The sequence below is a fragment of the Sitophilus oryzae genome, unplaced genomic scaffold (assembly GCF_002938485.1).
Source record: "Sitophilus oryzae breed Bouriz unplaced genomic scaffold, Soryzae_2.0 scaffold_482_pilon_pilon, whole genome shotgun sequence".
Taxonomy (NCBI): Eukaryota; Metazoa; Arthropoda; class Insecta; order Coleoptera; family Curculionidae; genus Sitophilus; species Sitophilus oryzae.
In genome coordinates this window covers 803,516-821,513 of record NW_022147065.1, presented here as the reverse complement: position 1 = coordinate 821,513, position 17,998 = coordinate 803,516, and the positions used below count along the sequence as shown (strand labels likewise).

General features: G+C 34.3%; 1 protein-coding gene across 1 annotated transcript in view; it reads right to left on the bottom strand.

Moving 5' to 3' along the window:
• The window catches only part of LOC115886309, a 62,402-nt gene extending 44,936 nt beyond the window's left edge, over window positions 1–17,466 (bottom strand). Inside the window, exon 1 of the mRNA XM_030905403.1 lies at window positions 17,365–17,466. The gene's annotated coding sequence lies outside the window, so the exon portion shown is untranslated. The remainder of the gene's footprint in view (window positions 1–17,364) is intronic.
• Between the last annotated feature and the right edge of the window lie 532 nt (window positions 17,467–17,998).

The window sequence follows — 17,998 nt, the reverse complement described above, 5'->3', positions numbered from 1 at the left end:
TTATGAACCGAATTATCCGAAATAGTATTTCCATTTTGTATAGTATTTCCAAGTTGGACTCTCTCTTAATTTTTAATGACTTAGGGGCTCTTAATTTCGGCACTGTCTTTGTCGGCGCTATTGTCGGCATTGTCTGACCAAATAACTTAAAGAGTCCAAATGAGTTTGGAAATATTAATTGTTCCCAAACTTTTTCTCGTAGATTACTTTTAAAATTTTACTGGTCCTGGTGGACCCCCCGCTGCTACAATTTTACCATATTCCTACTACCATTCTAACGATGGAAATTTTCGTCGTGCCGTGCGGGTCCATGTAAACGACTTTTGCTCTATATCAAAAACAATTTAAGGTTTTCTGTCCAACTTACTGTCGATATCTTTCTAAAATAAATATCAAACTTTTGCAATTATGGTTTATTGATCAAAATAACGGGGGTTCACATGGACAACTTAGGAATTACTGCTCTATATCAAGACTAATTTAAGGTTTTCTGTCCAACTGACTGTCGATATTTTTCCACAAAGTCTATGAAATTATTGCAAATATGGTTTATTAGCCAAAATAACACCGTTTTGTAACGAATTAATGAGCGGTTGGAAGAGGAAAATAAGTATCTACCACCGATTCGATTTTACCATCACGATGCAGCTTTACTTACTTTCGAAACTAGCAATTATCGGATAAAAATCTTGCAAATCACGTGCCACGAATCGAAAATCGCGGCGGAATAAACAATTTCCCTAAGTGAAAACAGACCGGCTCAGAATTCGGCTTGGCTTACTTACGGAATACTTAATAAATACTGGAACGAATATACAGGGTGACAGTTTGAAAAGAAACAATCGAAAATATCTCTTAGACAAGATATACTATCAGGAAGACCTCTTATATGTATATACTCTGATGCGACATAGAAATTGCAACACCCAGTAAATGTTTCCGAGTAAGTAGTAAAGTAAGTAAAAGTTCCAAAGTTCCAAAGTAAGTAAAAGTAGTTCAGATAAATTTAATATGAATAATATTAATCAATGACATCAGTAAAGGGATAACATCTCTAAAGGAGCGACCATAACGGTCTTTCTGCCGAGGAGCAAGAGGAAAGACACTACCTACGTGCTGAGCCTTATCCAAGGTCAGAACTTCAATGTAAGGACATCGAGTTGACGAGTCATCAACTCGAGGGAGGAGGGTCATGGTCAGGTCCTCACAATAGGAATTGACCTCAAATCCAAGGAGGCAATAGAAAAAGAGGGACATATCCTCTATTATAGATACGGGACAACACCGCACCGACGGTATCAGGTCTAAGGAGAGACCAAGTTAAAGAGGTGGAAAAAATGGAGACAGGTCCCCCAGCCTCCATCTCACGGGTTCCTCAGCCGGAGGCAAGCTCATCGACTGTGAAGAGCGGCACGGGGAGCCAAACTCCAACCGTGGAAGGGTGTGTACCCTCGGAGGAAGAACTGTTATCCGAGGAGGATGGGAAATACCCTGTCCCCTCTACAACAGGGGTATGATGGGTTATAGATTGTGTGATGACTCAAGGAAGGGGGGCACAATAAATCTTTAAGGTCGCCGTGATTAACCCCCCCCCCCTTTTACTCATTCTACATTCTACATCAATGACATTTTCAAACGAATATATATTGAAAGCAATTAGGTTTTGACATTCTGTAACTCTTCGTGGCATGCTGCTAATCAGATGATAGATATCTTCCTATGGTAGGTTGTCCCAGGCTAATTTTACCTTGTGACATAGACGTAGTATAGCCAGTATAAGATGTGGTAACCGACTCAGTCTTTTACCTGTCACATTCCAGACATGTTCAATAAGCGATAGTACCTTACGGGCCATGGAAGAAGGGTCACATAAGCTTGTCGGAGGAAGTATCTAGTAACGACAGCGATATGTGTTCTGGCATTGTCTTGCTGGAAAATTAGATATTGCTAAAGATAGGGCAACTCGACAAGCAAACTAGAGGTAACCTGCTTCTAACTGTTATGGCACCCCAAACCATAACACTCCTAGTAACTAAGTTTCCGCTTTTTTCCATATCTGCGGTGAGCTCTTCTACTACCATCCCGAACCAACAGACAAAAATGTGACTCGCCACTGAAAACAACCCGATTCCACTTCTGATTCCAGTGAGTCCGTTCTTGACACCATGCCAGACGTGTAGTCGATATCTTTGTCTATTGATTAATACAAAACCAATTGCCAAAGGTATGACTGTAGACCATAAGCTCTAATTCTTCGATAAATCGACCTCGTGGATATCTGTTGACCCGTAGTTACCCTACATTCATGTCTAATTACGCTGCTGCATGGTGCTGAAGTGGTCTTTAAATGCACTAAGTCTCAGGAACCTTTCTTTTCGATCCCTTGTTCTTCTTAAAGCCCCCGCGCCCTTCCGACATGTCTGACGACGTTGTACAGCCAACTCTGTCCAACATCGTATCAGTGTTGTAGCATTCTGGCCAATCCTGTTTCCAATTTCCCTAAAGGACATTTTAGCCTCTCGCAGGCCTATACTATCCTACCTCGTTCAAATTTTCTTAATTCACGATACACGGCATCCATTAGCTAAGCATATACTGTTGTGTTGCAATTTCTATATCACAAAGTATAATATCGGCGTTTTTGAGGAAGGGACAAAATGAGTACTTTTTGACTCATTTCAATCATTAATGAAGAGCCACGAAGACTTTTTTAATGAAAATCTACTTAATTATAACAAAATCTTCAAAATTTTTGAGGATATTGGTGTTTAAATGTAGAGATAAATTTTGAAAACTACTGATTTTGACTCTCGTATACAAAAAAGTCTGGAATAAAGATCTCAAACACACATTAAGGAAATTACTGTTCCTCCTCCAATTCCTCGATATGTAGTTTAGATTTTCCTGATAGTATGTTTTTATGTACTTGTACTTATCAAATTGTTACCTTGTTTAAGAATTTATAAGAAATTAGTAATTAGATTTAATAATAAAAGCCCAAAAATGTGGTTTCGTTCTGCATGATATGACCGTAGTTAAATTACTTTCAAAAACAACACGCTACTATTAGTGCTCTCTTTTATTTTTAAATTTAAAAATTTAATTTAATCGTGAGATATTCTCTATGGGAATTAGGCTAGCGATTAGTTACGAAAATATTATTGAATCATATCTGAACGAGTATACACAAGTACAATCATCATTATAGTTAATTTTTAATATTATGTTGTATAAAAAATCAATATAATTACTTCAACTTAGTTTCTTTGTTTATTTTTTTTTCTTTACCATATTTAACAAGAGAAATATTTTACAGGCCGATAATTTACAGTCATTTCTATATAAAAAACTTGTTTAACTACGACGCATCAATAACTGATGGAATGGCCGCCTTTGATCTGGTGTTCATTTAAATGCAGTAAAGATGTCATGGCCAGATAAATAAATATTGTATCATTTGATGCAGCTTTTCAATTAGATCATTTTTCCAGTAATATACCTACTACCTTTACATGATAACATATACAAACAATTCTTTTAGGAATAGGTTGTTTTAGTTCTTAGTGCATCGAAAATTGACACGGCATCTGTGAATTTCCGAAATTTAAGATCTTTTAAATCTGTCAACTGACTATAAAATTAACTCTAGGAAATATTGGGTTGCAAGACAACGGTAAATTCGAACACTTTAAAATCTCTGACATCATTTTTTCACAGAAAAGATCCAAAATTATGTTGAATGAAGACTAGGCTTAAGTATGAAAGTATCTTGTCTGCTTGATTATACCGAGTGCATGTCAAAACTGGCTCACCTCTATACCTTTTTTTGTCTCTTTTTCTTTTTCATATAAAAAAACGAGAATTGGTATGTTAGTATATGACATAAATTAGGATTGACTGGGCGTATTCAATTATTGTTTTCGGTCATTTCTTGTTTCACCGAAAATTACTACAAATTTTTATTTTTAAATAGCATGCTCGTTATTTTTTTACTTTATTCAATAGAAAATGGCACTTTGAATAGAATGACATATCATATGTCAATTTTTGACATTTTCGCATATGGTTTATTTGAAATTGTAGCATGCGGTTCATAATGACAATTTGACTTGAAATACCAAGTGTGTGGTACCAAATTATTCGTTAAAAAAATTGGAAAAATATTTTTCCATTTGAAAAAATTGGCGCCGGAAGGCACGTATAGCCGCCCATACTAAAATATGTTAATAAAAAGTTGGTAGGCAGTTCTTTTAGTTTCAAAGTAAAGGAATTTTTCCAATTTTGGTCCGCGGTTAATTCCCCTATCCGCCACTTGGGGTCGCGTCCGATGTGAGTTTGGAGTTCTCCACACGGATTTTCTCAAAAACGAACTACGGAAACACGGAATATCTCAAAAACTGCGACTTTGACTGATTTTGATGTTATTACAAATTTTGTTGCAAATATTATTCCTAATCTTCAATTGAAAACCGCGTTTCGCTAGCTACTGTAAGTTTGGAGTTACGATTTTTTAAAATTTTTAACCCCCTCTCATACCCCCTTACCAACCCCCCACCCCCACCAAAAACTAATGGCCATATTCTCGGGTGCCACAGTATTTTTGTGCCAAATTTGGTTAAAAGCGGTTTAGCGGTTTTTGAGTTATCGTGTTACAGACGGACAGTCAGACAGACACCATGAAAATATTTTGTATTTAGGTTATTTTTGACCCAAATAACTCATTTTGAGTGAAATTAAAAAAACTTTTTTTTTCGATCTTAATAGCCTACCATACCTGTTGGTATGGTCGGCTAAAAATTGAGATATTATTAAAAATACGATTTGGACATCTTTTAACCGGCCAGAACAAGACAAATCCTTTGTTGGTCAAAGCAGCAGGAATTCGGAAAAATGAAACATTATATCTTATTGAGTGCACTTAATAACACTTAATAACACAACAAGAATGAGGCATTTCTCACTGCTTTAACTTAGTTTGAACCTTGGATTAACGTGTTTACATAATGAACAAAGTGAAAATGAGTTGGTTTGTGACAATTCTCAATTCCTCACAGCAAATATGGCCGACCTGTCAGTGACGACGTTCTAGAATGGTCTATTCATTTCGAAATGATAACATAATCTATATATTTTTGAAATTTCGATTATGTTATAAAAAAGTTTAATGTTCGTTGCTTTCGTATTTTGCATCTAACATTTCAAAAATGTTTATTTTTGTACAAAATTCAGTAAAATGTAGTTATATTTTGACAACAGTACGTAAATGCAGAACTTACGTTGGGAAAAACAATAACACGAAAAATATGGTAAAAAAGCGGTATTCCTGTTTTTTAAAAAGGTATTCTTTATATTTTTAGCAACAACCATCGTACTTGAAAAATTTACCTCGATTGATAGTATTCAGTGTTAATAAGCATATAAAACCGTTTAACAGCGGTCTTTTTATGTCAATTGTCTATACTGCCGGCTATAATTTAGCCAGTTTGTTAAAATTAACTTGTGACCCAAGCTTTTATAGTGCTGTTTCAAATGGAGCGGACCATCGTGTGTATTTTTAAGGTCCGACGGAGTACCTGTGGACCGTCTGGTGGTTGCACAAGTACCATGAGGTTATATGAATATTTTCACATGGGCGCGGATGATCCGTCGCACCAAGGGCTCGACGGATGGCCGTCGTACAAAATCATTTGGACGAATCATCCGCGCCCATGTGAAAATACTTATATAAACTTATGGTATTTGTTCAACCAACGGACGGTCTGCTCTATGTGTCACGGCACAACAAAGACGATCAGCGCGGATGCTCCGCTCTATGTGAAAAAAATGTACTTATTTATACAATGATAAAGTCATTGTCAAGGATTTTTTAATCCTATAAATAAGTTATCCTAAATAAAGAAACAAAATTAATGCGTTCCTCCGATTTTGTAGACTAGCGGGTCAGTGCCAAGGTCGAATTTATACAAATATCAACCTAGAACTTTTACCCAGGTGGTTTTTAGGTACGACTTGCTGCCGTAATTTAATGATATTCGATGCGCGTTCAATGCTTTCTCTTTTGAACGCTAAACAAACACATCAGGAATAATTTACAATCGATTCGAAGCCATTTTCTCAATATATTGATCTGTTATCATTCGCGCTCACTGTTTCTTGATACAATATTAGGAGAAACCGTTAAGTACCTACCTACTTTGTCAATTTCTAAAGAAATAATCAGATAGTCTAGTTTTCATCAGGTAACTTCCATCATGGGAAGATATAATCCACAAAGCACTTCTTTACGAGTAAAAAAAAATTGGTAAAAATACAAAAATATACAGTCTATTGCATCGCTGACCTGAGCCCTTCCTGGATATAGGAAATCCCATGTAAATTTATAAAATGATGAATAAGTGTTCCCCATAAACTCCTTAAAATGAAGCAAACTGTTCATTAAGAATGATTGAGGCACAATTCTCCTGCGTACCGCTACAGTCACGTTCTACTCTCAGACGCTAGACGATCCTCTGAGAGTAGGTCTTAGCGGAGCAGAAGCACGGAGATACACCCGACTGTTTCACTAAGGACTTGCTCCAGAGGAAGCAAAAGCGAAAACACTCCTCCGAAAAGGGGAGAGTGGGGGAGTAAAGAAACCAAGAAACAACCTGAATTATCTCCATCAAAGGGCAAAAGAGAGAGAGAGTGAGAACCTCTCACCTCTTCTCCGGCAGGGAGAGAAAAAAGCCAGGATGGAAAGCCGTCCAACACCGGGAGGCAAGCAGGGACGTATCACTAGCTTTGCCGCTATTGCTGGACAAGTAAAAATGGCGGTGCTGCCAAAGGATTTCCCAGAGGTTATTCTGGCCACCAACAAGCAAACGTTTCTACAAGAGGCTATACTGGACGAAGTAGTAGCGATCGGATCGCAACACAACGATCTACAAAATGTGGGTCAGCTGCGTTTTGCGGTGATGCACTTTCGGGTGGGCATGATCCTCATAGATTGTGTATCTCAAGATTCGGCGAATTGGTTGGTGGAAATCGCACCTAAGCTTAAAAAAATTGGTAAGGGTCGGAACTGGTTGCAGTGAAGGGAGAAAACATCCCTAAAGGGGCGGCCATCGCGGTCTTTCTGCCGAGGAGAAAGGGGAAAGACACCACCTACCTGCTGAGCCTTATCCAGGGTCAGAACTTCAATGTAAGGACATCGAGTTGGCGAGTCATCAACTCAAGGGAGGAGGGTGATGGTCAGGTCTTCACAATATGAATTGACCTCAAATCCAAGGAGGCAATAAAAAATATCCTCTATTATAGATACGGGACAACACAGGTGTCAGGTCTAAGGAGAGACCAAGTTAAAGAGGTGGAGAAAATGGAGACAGATCCTCCAGCCTCCACCTCACGGGTTCCTCAGCCGGAGGCAAGCTTCTCGATTGTGAAAAGCGGCATGGAGGGCTAAACTCCAACCGTGGAAGGGTGTGGACCCTCGGGAAAAGAACTGTTTTCTGAGGAGGATGGGAAATACCCTGTCCCCTCTACAACAGGGGTATGATGGGTTATAGACTATGTGATGACTCAAGGAAGGGGGGCACAATAGTACTTTAAGGTCGCAGTGATTAACCCCCCCCCCCCCTCTTACTCATTCTACATTCTACCGTCACGTTGCGCCGCGCGCTCTTTCGACAGGAAGCATGAAGTAAATGGAAGATGGAGGTTGCCACGACGCGACGGCGACGTTACGGGTAGTGTGAATATGTTCATTGTTGGCGATTTAAGAATGTTTACAATTTTTAACTCTATGATGTTTACCGCGGTGGCCGGCAGTAAGCCGCGCCGGCGGCGTCTCGACACGGCGTGATGGTAGTGATACGTTATAGTGAAAATCGGGCCTTATATGAATTCGTTCTTGATTTACAAGAGATTCAAAAATACTAAATTACCTGCGATAAGACACTTGTAACCTCACAACTGGTCACAGATAAAAAGCTTTCAACTAACTGGACTCGTATAAACAACGTGAGCCAGTTCTGCCCGAGCCAAGAGCTGGCGTACCAGTGAAACTGCCATCAGCTACTGTAAACGTGTAAACCCCATAGTCCAACGTAGCGTAGTTATTATTATCGGTTTGTTTTTTATACTAAGTTATATGTATAAGGATAAAAAAAGCACCACCAGAAGTACTCTCTACCCTAATTGAAAATAGTCTTTCATGGCTGTTACGAAATTTTACACGGTCGCCATTCGCTTAGTCATTGAAATGTGTTTAGAGAACCACATTTCAGGAAAAACAGTTTACCGATGTTCTTAAAAATAACCAAAATATATTATTTTTATTTAACCTTTGGAGGGCTGTAACTTCTTTGGGAAGCATTTTAGGTCATATAATGTTCATTCATAGAACCTTTTTGTTTTATTTTTATACCCACCAAAATTAAATACACTATTTTCTTGACACCCTGTATACCTAATAAAAAGCTTTGCGGAAAATGAATAAATGACTTATGTGGTCTAACTCACAATGATATTTGCGTAAATCATATAAAGCGATTCGTGGTGGTACCAGTATGCATTAAACAATCATGTTACGTCAAGTTATGAAATCGAGAGAATAGGAACACTGAAGATTAATAATGTAATCGTGATGTTTTAGAAAATTCTTTTGTATACAAATTGGATGGATTCTGAAATGTGAACTTTTAACGCAGGCCGATGCAAATTTCGAAACGGTCATCTATCATTCAAAATAATTATTTTTGGTATTTTATACCTTAATTACTATTTTATAACACAGCAAGATTTCTCTAATAAATCTAAGTAATTTTGTGGAAAACTGAGCGTTTTAATGCATGATATACAGGGTGGTCCGAACTGTATTCCGGAGACTTCAGCATATTCTGCAGATAAAAATAAGTAAAAAAGTTCCTATAAATGTATGATATAAAATGCTTATTTTCGGAGATACAGGGTGTTGAAGTTTCATTTTTATTTCAATTCTTTTCAAATAATTTCTGAAATAACGTCAATATTTGGATGAAAATTGGTGTCTGCGAGATTTTTGACATGAGAAATTTGATTTTGATGTCATTATGACCCCTACTAGTAGAGGGCGCCACCTACATATTTTTTAACTGGTTTGAAGAGTAATAACTTTTCGTCCGTACCTCTATAAAATTACCGAGTAAAAAAATATTCATTTACGACGTTTTTTCGCTTGAAAAAAATCGCATTTTAAATTTCAAAAGAAATATAGCACATTTAGAGATGAATAATATGTCTGATGCCAACCGAAAATGTGTATTTAATTGAGGTAATGCTAGGGTTTGAATTTACTCAATTTGTTGAGAAATGCGTATACGATAACTATTTTTTACGAATAATACATGAATTTAGATTTTCCCAGCAATATGGTGTTTTGGGTTAAATTTTCCTTTTTCCCTCTGGATCCTGAAATTTCCCACGCATCGGGAAATGATTGGCATTTCCCACGACTTGGCATTAGGTACTGTTACAGTGTTGAAAAAATTTAATTGAATAAAAACCATTTTTGAGAATAAAAGCGCTGGTTTTTATTAATTTGTGTATATTTTTAGAGTATAATTTCTCATAAATGTTGTTTGATTTTTAATACAGTGAACCATTATCGAGAAAATCAGTAAGAATAATTCCAGTCCCAACCCACGTTATTCTCAAAACTTTAAGTCTTTTAATTTTATAATGCTTTAATCTAATAGATTTTCTCTTTTTTTTTCTTCTTTTTCCGTTACGAAAATTCCATACTTATTTTGTTGTAATCCGATGATGGGGTTAGTATTAATTATCTAATATTAATGATGAATTATGATGTGATTTATCAAAACTCAGGTAGTCAGGTAGAAATCGCATGTGAAGAAAAAATGCGAAGAACTCAAATTAAAGTACAGGAAAATTTACCGGTTACTAGGGCAACATTCAACCCTGTCAATATACAGGGTGGTCCGAACTGTATTCCGGTAACTCCGGCGGCATATTCTGCAAATAAAAATAAGTAAAAAAGTTCGTATAAATGTATGTCCTAAAATGCTTAGTTTCGGAGATACAGGGTATAAAACTTTAATTTTTATCTCGATTTTTTCCATATAATTTCTGAAATAACATCAATATTTGGATGAAAATTAGTGTATAGGTTTTTTTTACGTGAGAAATTTGATTTTGATGTCAATATGACTTCTACTTGTAGAGGGCGCCATATACATATTTTTTAATTGGTTTGAAAAGTAATAAATTTTCGTCCGTACCTGTATAAAACTGCCGAGTAGAAAAATATACATTTACGACATTTTTTACATGAAAAAGGTCTCTTGCTAAAAATCGCTACGAGTAATGGTTCTCGAGATACTTGGAATCGAAAATATCAATACCTGTCATCATTGACATAAATTAAACATGTTTACTAAATATTTATTGTACTGAAATTATAAATTTGAAATGATTTTTTGTCGAAAGTTCAACAGAAACTGTTTATCCTCATTTTCAAAGAAATTTTGTTATTAAATTAAAAAAAAATGTTCCTAAATTTATCATTTCAGTCAAATAACTATCTACTCAACATGTTTATTTTTTGTCAATAATGACATGCATTGACTATTTCCATTCTAAATATCTTGAGAACGGTTGCCCGTAGCGATTTTTACCAAGTGACATTTTTTACGTAAAAATTCACGGAAATGTATATTTTTTCACTCAGTAGTTTTATACAGATGCGGATAAAAAGTTATTACTCTTCAAAACAATTAAAAAACATGTATGTGGCGCCCTCTACAAATAGGAGTCATATTGGCGTCAAAATCAAATTTCTCATGTCAAAAAACTCCCAGACACTAATTTTCATCCAAAATATGGACCTTACTTTAGAAATTATATGGAAAAATCGAAATAAAAATGAATCTTTTTCACCCTGTATCTCCAAAACCAAGCGTTTTAGAACATACATTTATACGAACTTTTTTACTTATTTTCATCTGCAGAATATGCTGCCAAATTTTCCGGAATACAGTTCGGACCACCCTGTATAATAAGCTTTATCAATAAGTTCTGAAGCCAATATAGACTTATGGGATTCAACTCTGGGATTATTCTAAACAAAGCATCCGAACTAGTATCCAAAGCTTCCAAAACAAGGTACTATGAAGTATTTTTATTTTGTAAGTTGACGCACCGTGGTACATTCGAAATGGCAATCTACATAAGGACTTAGAAGTGGATGATGTCGACAACGTCATCAGGCATAAATATGCTTTAAGACATGAAGGGGACAAGCTCCGGGACAGTGATGGCTTAGTTAGAAGATTGAAAAGAACAAAACCATTTGAACTAGTGTAGTGAAAAATTTTCCTACAGCCCAGTGCATTCTAAAATAGTGCTAAACAGAACTGACAGAACCAAAATTACTATCATCGGATTAGTGTTTTGTATTTTATAACCGTAGCAAATTAACTTAAAAACAAATAGCTTATTATTGCAATTTTACTAGATTGTTTTACTAAATTGCCAAAGGGTAATTAAAAAAAATACTCCTTAACGAACACCTCAGTAGATTGAAGCTAAGAAACAACGCCGAATGCAGATTCTGCAGAGAAGCTGGGGAAGTACCAGAACACCTCGTCACTGAGTGCGCCGAGACGACAACCATTCGTGTCATAAACTTTGGTACGACTAATATCGGAGACGGAACTAGTTTCTGTGCAGCCGTCCCAGATACTGGCTTTGATATGATAAGTTATCACTCAAGAAAGGGGACACACAATAGATCTGTAAGGTCGCGGTGATTAACTCCTCTTCCAAACATTCTATAACTAAAATAGAAATATTGTATACGTTAGTTTAGCCTACCACTTGGTTAGGTTAGTCAAAAAAAAATCAACTGAAAAAACGAAAGAGGATATCTTCATGACATTAGAACTTTCAAAACAGCCGAAAAATATTTTAAAAGTATGGTTTCGTTAACGGCAAAATTCTTATAAGAGTATTTTCAAAAATGTTTAACTGATAGATCACTTAAATGCGGTGCTAAATAATTCATTGAAACGAAAAAATTTTGGTGTCCCACTAAAAGAACCTTTTAAATAAAAATAAATATTTTTCTATTGTCCGCTAACAATTAGACAAATAGTATGGACTTAACACAATTCGAAGATTAACGATGTCAACGTTAACCAATGCGACTTAATGGTCTTTTTGACCTTTATGAATGTCCTGGTCACTCGTCCATGACCAAGTATTCGCACGTCTTTACTTTTTCTTCGAAATCGTTTCGACCTTAAATCGAATTAGATCTTATGATCAGAAAGGTCTAATTATCCTTTCTTCTTCATCTTTTACCATCGACGAGTTATTAATTAACGATAATCGTTTCACTTTTGAGGTTAGCCGATGCAAAAGTGTTAAAATAGCTTTTTTTATGAAACAATAGGTTACCTTGCACATCATGCCTTTTAAAGAATAAAAAAGTTAGCTATTAGTAGAAAATATGTGAGGCGTCAAATTGCAAAACTTGCCTTATATGACATATATTAATAGTGGACCCTGAAATCTACATAAACATAGTCTCAATTGCAGCAAAAGTTGCCTATTTCTATATAAAAATCACTACAAATTACATTACTGCGGCAAAATCGGTCTTATCCACATATTATATTTGCTTTTTATTGTTATTATTGTACCAAATCCCGCATTTTTTCATAGACTTTTTACACAAGTATAATATTACTACTGAGGTCTTATCTATTTCAAATCCTTACTTAATTTTAATAAAATAGCTATCTAATAAATCAAGTTAGGATGCAAATATCTTGTTTAGTTTAGTTTAGTTTATTAATTCCTTTTAATATAAATACATGGTACTTAGATTATAGGATCGTCGATAAATATATATACAGAAAACAACAATTTTTGACAGAAAATCATACAAATACAAATATAAAACAACTATACATGTTTTTATACACAAACAAAAACAATTGTAAAGAAGAATCATTATTATATATGTGCTGACAAGCCTGGAATTTCCGGCTCCCGGAAGAATTCGTCTAGAGTGTAATAGCTCCTTGATATAAAAAAAATTTCTTTAAATTAAACTTATTTTTTTGTTTAGGTTTAGAGAGTTAAACTCTACGGACACTCTTCTCATTTTGTTTAAACACTTTCTCCCAAATATTGATGGGTTGTGTTGCCCCATAGTAAGGCGCGTATATGGGATATCAAATTCATCTTTGTAGCGGGTGTTGTGACTGTGAACTTCCCGCCGTCGGGATAATTCTTCCTCATTCTTAATTGTAAATACAATAATTGAATATAAGTACAAAGAATATAAAGTCATAATATTTAGCGATTGAAAACATGGCCTGCATGAGTCTTTCTGACCCCTCCCAGCCATGATTCTTACTATTTTCTTTTGGGCCACAAAAACCGAACCCACTTCACCGGAGTGTGTTTTGCTGTAGCAAAACCCGCAATATCTATGCCTCATACTGCACCAAAACCCTCCTTATCCGAATTATTTTTGTGTTTTCCCTCTTTAAAAATTAGATATTAATTTTTATTTCTAGAAAAACGAGATACAAAACAATGATTCCACTCAATGGACACGTTTTTTTGTAAAATAACGCTTCAAACATTTGCTAAAAGAGTTTTTGCGTATTATCTCGAAACAACGTTTTTGGGGATAAGACAGGTTTTGCAATTTTGTGCGTCATGTATTTTCTCTGGCACTTCAATTTGCAACAAAAGAGGGCATATTTAAAGACAAATAAAACAATACATTTAAAATGGTTTTCAAAGTATACATTAGGGGGGGTCAAAATAATTTTTTTAAGTTTTTTGAACTAAAAAAACTACTATTACATAAAACAGGTGATACAATACTTCAAAATTAATTTTAACATAATATCAAAACCGAAAAATCAAACTGCAAACACAACCACACTTATCATAACAGAAATTAACACACACTTCCACGGCAAATGTCCAAAAAAGACTGATCATTCTGATTGGTCCTGGTCCGGTCGTAGCTCACGTCGTATTGTCGGTAAGCAAAATCCCTGTCCAAAAATCTTGACGATCAGCGCCATCACCCGTCATAATTGGGAAACTTTTGCTGGAACCATTTTGAATATTTCACTTACATGGCCCTGTGCGCGCCTTCATTGAAAGTAACACAAACAATATTTTTCTTTGGTCGATGCGGCGCGTGCGGCTCTGGTCAGTGTGCGCATACCTTTATGCCCCGTTGCCCATTGTAGTAGTTACACCAAATAATAATAAATGGCATTATTTTGTCCATCTGCGCTCTATTGGTTAATTCAGTTTTGTAAACAAGAATTGATTTCAAACTATTTATGCAACAAAGTCTAAGAAAAAATATGAAGTATAATTTTAAATAACCCAAGTTAGCAAGATAAAACACTGATTTGCCACAATACACCAAAATACTTTACTTCTAAAACTGTCACTTGTTAAAGTAAAGTGTTTTGGTGTGTAGTGGTAAATTAGTGGTTTTATTTTGCCGTTTTAGTACCAAAGGTTCCAACCCCCAACTCTAACCCAAGTTAGTTAGTTTGTGAAATTTATGAGAAATATCTGTAGCACCAAAAAGATGAAAACATTTCTATAAAAGTAAAAATAATTGTAAAAAATTGAGATAGAAGTACATTCAACAATTATTTTCACTCGGATTGTGTAAAAATAGAAAACATGTTGTATTGTTTACATTGTCTGTTGGTCTTTGACCCGACCATCTTCTCATTAATGTGTTTTATTCTTTTTTTTTATGACACTAAACTAAATAATTACATGAAAGTAAGAAATTTTTATTTTTAATAAATAAAAGAAGGGTAACTATCATTATTTAAAAATAAAGCAATAGTAATCAAAAGTAATAATGATAAAATTTAACGTTTTATCATTTATTAGAATTAATATAACATAATATAAGAATATAATTAGAAGTTTGCCTAATTTTTATGGAAACATATTTTGGTATATCATTTGGTATATGTTTTTGTAAATAACTATTTTATATTAAATACTAGCGTGTACCCGCGACTTCGTTCGCGTCGAATAATTATTTGTAATGGCGATGATAAAGCAAAGCAAGAACTGGATAAAATTTTCTCACATTTATGTCAGCATGAGAAAAAACAATATGGCGATATTATTAAATAACTTGGTAATATTTGAGGGGTAGTTTCATCTCGTTGAAGCGCTTTAAGCGGGATCGTGATTAATCAATGACCAGATTTTTCGAAACACCCTGTATACATTTTTAAAAAATCTTAAAATATGTAAAAAAACAAAATAAAATATACGTGTTTAAGCGTTTTTTCGGAAACTTGACCGTTTTTTAAACAAAAAATAATGTAATATTTGAGGGGTGGTTTCACCCCCTTAGAACTGGAATTTCGAAAAATCATCTGTATGTCAAAATTGAGCTTCTTACGTTGAGTGGTTTGAGCAGGATCGTGATTAATCAGTATTTTCTCTTTATAGATTTTCAAATAAGTCCAAAATAACCGAATTATTTTACTATGAAAATGAATAAAAAAATGATTTTTCTATTTAAATTTTGAGAACCACTTAAGGATTTTATATAGTATAGATTATGCATTATGCTAAAAAAATACTTGAAATTAAAATTTTGATATAAATCTGTCAAACCAAACCAAACCAAACTCTTTTACTCGTTGTCAAGTTCAGATAATAATTTTAAAAACGCAATATAATTAAAAATTAATTACAGTACTTAACTATTAAAAATAATTTTATTTATGAGAAAGCAACATGTGTATATAAGCAATAAATACAAATTACAAATTTATATTTACGGAAATAATTTTCCCATGAATATGGATAACATTCTAATCTATTTTCGAATTCTTTTTTAAAAATAGTAAAATGGTTAAAATATACAGTAAACATAAGTAACTATTAACTAATATAATATTTATGCATAATAAAAAAAAGTAGTAAATAATTAAAAGTAGTTCAAGATAAAAACTGTAAATGATAACACCTTAATATTATTTTGTTTACCCCTCATTAAGATAATTAATAACTGCAGAAAAAAATTTAAATAAAAATTAAAGATTTCTTTTTCCGGAAGTTGTTAATCTTAGATTTTTAACAAATCATAACAATAACACCCCGCAACCTTATTTTGTTTTTATCATAATGAAAATAAATCACATTACTGTCACTTTAAAAGGGAGAGATTCTCTTTAAAAGGATTATTTAAAATCAGACATAATTAAATAGTAGCATATGAAATATTTAGATATATGTGAAATAATATATTTAAAAAAATGCTAATTGTAATACTTTAAATTCATGTAACTCCATAAATCTAAGATTATCAAAACAATGCCAAATAAAAATATTTAATACAAAATTTATCTGGTAATGAATTCTATACAGGGTCAGTCTTAAACAATTGCAAACTTTTTCAGGGCTGTTATATCCCTATAAAAGAAACATATTTTCTCTTTATAGATTTTCAAATAAGTCCAAAATAACCGAATAATTTACTTAGAAAATTAAAAAAAATATGATTTTTCCATTTAAATTTTGACAACCACTGGATTTTTTCTCGGTTTTCTTTCTTGTAAATTTAAGCTACTACCTTGTAGTCATTTATCAAAATATTATGTATTTTAACTAAAAATTTAAAAAAAATTCCATTTTTTTTTCAAAAACTTCTAAATTTTCTTCAAAAAAATCCAAATTTTCATTTTTATTTCGCGTAAAAAACCTTATAGACGTGTTTCTGAAGTCGAAATATACTCCCCCTAAACATATTTACACTTATTTAATATTCACCCTGTATAATCAAGAGAAATTTTAATATTATTTGGTTTAATAATAATTGTTTTATTTTTCAGTTTCTTATTAATTAATTATTGTTTAATTTAATTTTAATTGATTTAAGTATAAAAACTCAAAATATAAAAAATATAGATGTATATGCTATGCAAATTCCAGATACAAAGTTATCAAAAAGTTTCACGATCAAGCATATTTTGTATGATAGTATGATGTATACAATTTTTAATGGAATTAATATTAGAACTCTGTAGACTGTCAAAAGTCAAAGCTCGTTTGATCATAAAACTTTTCTTTAACATTCGGTATCTGTTTACGGAAATAATTAAATCACAAATATACATTATTATAAATCAAAAACAATAATTACTCTTGAGCGTTATTTTGCTTTCTCCCTAACGAAAACAACTTATTATATTTTGGCTCTAATCCACTAGTTTCCATACTCACCCCCTGCCGAATCCTCACAAAGCCCGAAACGATCGCGCGCACTGCGTTACTTCTGCGCCCTTATCTCGTCACTACACTTACCTTTTGATCGAACTGCGAGTTCGGTCGGTCAGCGAGTACCAGAAAAAACTGCGAGCCCGCAGTACCATCCTCCGTTTATAGCCGGCCTACATCCCCACAACCAGCGGTGGCCTAGATCTGACACCTGCCGCCGCACAGTGAAGCCCCAGGTGGGTCCCCCTTCTCGGACGAGGCTCCCCGCGGCCGGTGATGCCGTCCCGCAATTGAGTCCGTCACATAATCGACCTGTGGCAAGTAAGGACTGCATTGCCGGTTGATAGATTTACCCGGTAAAATGTTACCGGTAAATCTTCTCAATATACGAGGATTGTCTTTTATATTTTGCGTAAGAGAAGCGTAGTAGACGCCTGTCAACATATGTTGATAATTTTGACAATCGACTGGTCAGGGGAAAAATGTAGGTAAGTCAATTTTTTTGCTATATTTAAATATTCGGTGCATTCGTTTCAGAGTAGTGATGGGCAAAACTGTTATTTTTAGATAACAGTTAAAACTGTTATAGTTATTTATAAAAAACAGCTTAAAATAACAGCTTAAAAATAACAGGTTTCTTTATTTTACTGCTAAATATCTGAAAGAGTATGAGGCGGTCACCGCCAGGCGTATTAACGCAGTTGCAAGTTGCAACAGTGAC